The sequence below is a fragment of the Carassius gibelio genome, chromosome A2, assembly GCF_023724105.1.
Source record: "Carassius gibelio isolate Cgi1373 ecotype wild population from Czech Republic chromosome A2, carGib1.2-hapl.c, whole genome shotgun sequence".
NCBI classification, from domain to species: domain Eukaryota; kingdom Metazoa; phylum Chordata; class Actinopteri; order Cypriniformes; family Cyprinidae; genus Carassius; species Carassius gibelio.
In genome coordinates this window covers 23,725,480-23,731,479 of record NC_068372.1, presented here as the reverse complement: position 1 = coordinate 23,731,479, position 6,000 = coordinate 23,725,480, and positions in this window count along the sequence as shown.

Below are 6,000 nucleotides of genomic sequence, written 5' to 3'. Positions count from 1 at the left end.
AGTCTGAACTGCCATTTAATAAGGGCTGTCCCACAAAAGACTGGTTAAAAATGATTAAATCTATGTAAATGAGTGTTGAAGAGCTTGAAATGTTTCTAGTAATGCATACCAGCTTTATAAAATGACTGAGCCCACCAGTTAATGCGCTTACAGTACAGTTTGAGGAGAGTAGTTCACACTGACAGAGAAAAATGCGCAATGCAATGCCATGACAAATGGAAGTGACAAGCAGCAATGGAGGTGAGCATGGGCTGTGATACAATGATACAGCATAAAGAGACAAGAGCAGATACCTTCACTCCAACTCTATCTTTCCCCTTCATCTACTACTCCACGAAATCTCTCTTTATCATCCAGCTCTCTCTCGCAGATCAATGCCAGCCCTTTCCAGTTTGCCACAGTCCATCATATTCTATCACATTGAGCTAAAAATGATCTGATCTCTGCCATCGCACGAAGATCACTGAACATTATTCAGAGACCTGTCATCCAGTCACATCTGTTCGGTGTTTACACGTGTAGCTTTGCGAAAATGGAGCTACAGGGTCTTCCTGAGAAACTCTGAGGTCTAGGTCACAGGCAGACATATACAAGCATTTTGTATTTGCCTCGATGGTTGCAAGGCTACAAGATGTCCTTTGAGAAACTTTAAAGCTGCCTCTCATTCATTGACTTACTGCAACGTATTATTTTCAATTATATAAATTTAAAATGACCTCTGTTGTAGCCATCCATCATTTCTCTTTTTTGTACCTCCATCATTGCTGGTGCTGTCCAAGTTATCTTTGGATCAATATGAGACTTCGGAGGAATTTTCTCAGCCACTTTTGGACTAGTATATTGTACCTTCAAGGTGCATTACAAGTTATTGCATAATCTGATGGTGTTTTCTGTTTTATGGACATCATAAAATGCACCAAAAAGAGAGCATTTGCTGTTGTGGTGCAATTTTATTCTCCCTCATTATTTGTGGCATAAAACACAATATTTCTTTGGTCATTTTCAATAAATAAGCCTCCCTCATAACCTCATAAGTTTTATGTAAATTGTCTACAATTTCACTACTCCCAGGCGCCAAATATATCTCAGCACATACACCTCTGGCGAGTATCAATCCACACAGGAAAAAAAAAAAGTTGGGCTTGGTTTAAACATTATTGTGAAGAAATGCTCTTAAAGCTTTCATAGTTCTGCTTATGTTTTTCCTCTTTAACAATGCTTTAACGAGGTGTAGAGAGTCGGGGAATATTAGTCAAAATGATAGATCTCTCCGAAAATACGGCAGTAAAGTCTCGGCTTGGCAACTTAACAACTGAGCTAGTCCAGACCGCAGTCGTGCATGAACGAGGTCCACCCTGTAAGGTGGTGTGCAAAGATTTTAACACGGAGGGCCTTGGTGTTACACGATCCAACGTGTTTCTGTGCAGTCATGAATAGATTGGAAAACCAATTTGTTTTCTATATGTCAAGTCACTTTTATTGATATAGCACTTTATAGATTGTTTTACATTTACATTTAGCCATTTAGCAGACACCTTTATCCAAAGTGACTTAAAAATGAGGACAATGGAAACAATCAAAATTAACAAAAGAGCAATGATATACAAGTCATATAACAAGTCTCATTTAGCTTAACGCAGTACACATAGCAAGGGCTTTTAAATAATATAATAAATAAAAATAAAAAGAATAGAGCAAGCTAGTGTTAAAGGTCTTTTTTTTTTTTTGCTTTTGTTAATTGCATAATAAATGAAAAGAAAATGGATAGAATACGAAAAGATTAGAAAGCTAGTTAGATAGATTTTTTTTTTAAAGAATAGAATTAGAATAGTGAGTTTTAAAGTTATTCCATCAAATAAAGTTGAAGAGACGTGGTTTTAGTCACATGTGTTTTTAGTGTTTTAAAGCAGCCTTACTGTAACAAACAGGAAAATAACAGAATCAATGATGCAAGCTTTATCAAATATGCGACAAATTGAAACTCTGCTGTAAAGCAGGCCTAAAACGATAATACCGTATTTCTCGGACTATAAGTTGCACTGGACTATAAAAGTTGCATTTATTTAGATCCAAGAACCAAGAGAAAACATTACCATCTCCAGCCACGAGAGGGCGCTCTATGCTGCTCAGTGTAGACTACAGGAACACTGAGCAGCATATAGCGCCCTCTTGCGGCTGGAGACGGTAATGTTTTCTATTGGTTCATTTCTCTTCGTTCATTTCTCTCGGTTCATGTCAAATTAATGTTGATAAATAAGTCGCACCTGACTATAAGTTGCAGGACCAGCCAAACTATGAAAAAAAGTGTAACTTATAGTCCGAAAAATACGGTAGTATCATTTAGTTCAGTGTGCGTTACAGTTTAATAGCTGTGTAATGTTAATCAGTTCTGGCCAAGTAACTCAACAGAAAACAAGAGTGTTGTTATGAAGCTATAGTCAGTTCCATGTTGATTAATTCAGTTTAATAATCAGCATCGATGTTGCAATGTTAATCGATTATGAAACAAATTTGATTTATTATTCAACTCGAGTCAGTTCAGTGTTGGTTCAGTTAATTTCAATAACTGTGTAAAGTTCATCAGTTATGTTCAGTTCAGCTATAAGTGGCTCTAGAGAGGACAAAGGTGTCATTATTTAGCTTGAGTCAGTTTCATGTTGATTCAGTTCAGTTCAATAACAAATGCAAAATGTCAGTTGCAAAACTTTTTTTTTTTTTCATCTAGTGGTGGTAATATTACTGAATATAAAGTGTCTTTTGAACGCTTTACAAGTAAAGAATATTTATTTCATCCAACACTAAAAGGCTAATATTAACATTTAAAAAATGTGATCATTAATTCTGCATTCAATTTCTGGTGCACTTCCAGGAGCTGCTCCTCAACTTTTTAGCGTCTGAAGGAGGATGTTAAACCATGCAGAGGGGCTGAATGTGTCTGAGAAATTATTATTTACGCTTATTCAGTCAAACGAGTTTGGAGGAGGTACAGCTTGGTGCTTGTATTTCACACGAGTCGAGAAAGTGGATAGTTAAACTGAGATATGGCATGAACATTCGCAGAACATTCCTTAAGGCTCTGCACCATGTTACGATAACAATCACAGAGTAGTAACAACTCACTCCCACAATCCTTCTTCATGTCTGCCGCAAGCAAACTATTCATTACCTCCTGCCCAACAGATGGAGAGAGCGAGAGAGGGAGAGAGACAAAGCCAAAAAGATAGAAAAATACATTAGCGGACAACACCGTGCTCTCGTAAGAGTCGGCAGGCATGTTTCTCACATAGATTTTAGCAGGCAGAGAGGGAGAAAAACGTGAATCTTGTTTTCATTACAGGAGAAAATTGAACTGGCAGCTATTGAGGCCCATCAATCATGAATTCCATCATGGGCTGTCAGGGTTGAGTTATCACCCTGAATGGCATTCCCACACACACAGAGGGCATCGGCTCACACCGGCACCGAAACCTTCATCTGTCTCTTCCTCTCCTTCCCCTGCACCCCTACACCCCAATCACTGCTTCTTGCTTCTTTGTCTTTTCAATCTATCACAACAATACATTGTTTCTTATACTACACATCCTTATAAAAAAAGTACTACAGTTTTAAAAGAAAAATCTGCTACTGAAAAGTTTTAATGCCATGGTTTTTTAATGCCATCTGTTTATCTATCTACTGTATCTATCTCCAGGTCCACATTCTCAAATGTTTGGTTCAGCAATGTTTGTGCATGTTTTGTGAATTTCATCACATATTTTGTGCTGTAGCTTTTGGCTTAAAGAAAGTGAACACAAGGAATCCTGGGCTGGTCAAAGAGTCATTAAATAAAATGTCCCCAAAAATAATATCAGCTAGCATAACAAATGTTAATAATAAGAGATGTTTCTTGTGCACCAAATCAGCTTATTAAAGGATCGTGTGACACTGAAAAATGAAGAAATGGCTGCTGAAAATTCAGCTTTGGCATCCCAGGAATAAATTGCATTTCAAAGTATTAGACGTATTATTTAAGTATTATTTTACCTAAACTAAATGCAGCCTTAGCGAGCATAAGACACTTCCTTAAAAAACATTACCAATTTTAAATTTATTTATTTATTTTTACTAAATGATTGAAGACAGGTTGGGGTGTTTTGTGGGTCTTAATATTGTATATTTTTATTAGCTAACACACTACTTTATAGTTTTTATGCTACTTTTCAAATTTTTTCTGTTTCTTGAATATTTATGTTTCATACTTGTGTTACTGTTTAAATGTATTTATTTTTAATATTATGCACAATGGAGGGTTCCATTGTGAGAACTTGCCCATAATGTGCAACAGCATGACCTGCAATACTAATGTGTTATTAATTAATTGTACATTTTTCCTCTGCAAAAACACAAGCAGGGCTTGACATTAACACCTGCCAACCCTGCCAAATGTGGGTGGATTTTATTCGTGGCAGATAATACAGTGACTCCAACTAGCCACTTTGGCGGGTTGAATAATTTTAGTGATTTTAAAAGGCATCTGAAATAAGCCATATTGCAGTGTGACACTACAACACTACAACTCCCATGAGTATTACATCCACACTAGAGATGCGCGGGTCGGGTTTATTTCCAACCCGCGCGGGTCCCGCTTTTATGAAATTATTTGGCCTACCCCAGCCCGCCCCACAAATAAAGTAAAATTTCCTTACCTGCCCCAACCCGACCAGCAGGTTATGAGGCGGCCTATTATAATTCAGCAATCAAACTGCCCAGCTATTTCACTTCAGCACCGCATTCCACACACACACAATTGAGGATTAGCGCATGTAGCCGGTGAAGGAGTCTCCATCCACAAACAGACGTACGTCGTCTGCAGATATTAGGTATTTCATTGCACTTTAACAAGTAATCTGAACAGCCTATGTATGTGCAATAATTTAAACGAGCCCTCACTAACTGAGTTTAATGCCACAGTTATGTTAGAATGCATCTCATTCTTGTTTCTGTGGCAGTGCGTCGGCCTCATCATGAGGTGCATGACTGATACATCGGTTCAGTTTATCTTTACTCCAAATATATGAACTTACCCATTTTGAAAAGCCTACTTTATATTTAACGTGTTCATGTCCAATATTAGTGTTAAACTGTTGGACTTCAAATGAAATCTACTATTGATTTTCACCGTTGACTAATTTTGTTGAACATTTAGACATTTAGACGTCGTTGGACGCCGGTGGAGCTATGTGGCGACATATAAAAGGTGTAACAAAACCCGATGAGCAGACAACACACAAGAGAAAACCTGACGATGACACCAAAAAGGAAGAAGAGACAAAGGAAAACAAAAGACTTTTCAATTAAAAGTGGAAGACAGGTCGAGAATGGCTGGTGTATGATATGAGAGTATATTCACAACAACAAAAATCTGGCTAGTAAAAATGTTGTGTGGCTAGTTACTTTGGAAAACCACTAGCCACATTGGCTAGTGAGAGAAAAATTGAATGTCAAGCCCTGGACACAAGGTATGTTTTTGGCTTTCAAAAATATACCTACTCTGAGAAATCTTGTATGAGTGTGTATGACTTATATCAAAATACCACATCTCATACCATCACTGACCCATGCAATTTCAATCTCATTTAGTCTCAAGACTTAGTCTGAGATCGAGTTGAACAAAAGTTCATGGAATGTTGACCCAAACAAACAATGTGACAGGTTGTGATGTATATCACATACTTGATATGCATATTTAGGAAGTAACTCTTCTTTTGCATTCCAATAAACGTAAAAAAAAATCATCAAACCGGTCTAAAAACAAAAGAAGCCCCTTAAAGATATGTAACCGACACGTTGGACAGTGCTGTTGATTGACAGCTAATTCAGATCCAGTCAAACAGTGGGGGGGGTGAAGTTTTCATTGGAGGCAGAACAATAGTTGGCAAGCAGTTCGCAACCCTCGTACTGCTGCATGGAGGTAGAATTTGGCATAAAACACAAGGCTCAGTTTGATGAGGACTGAGGAGC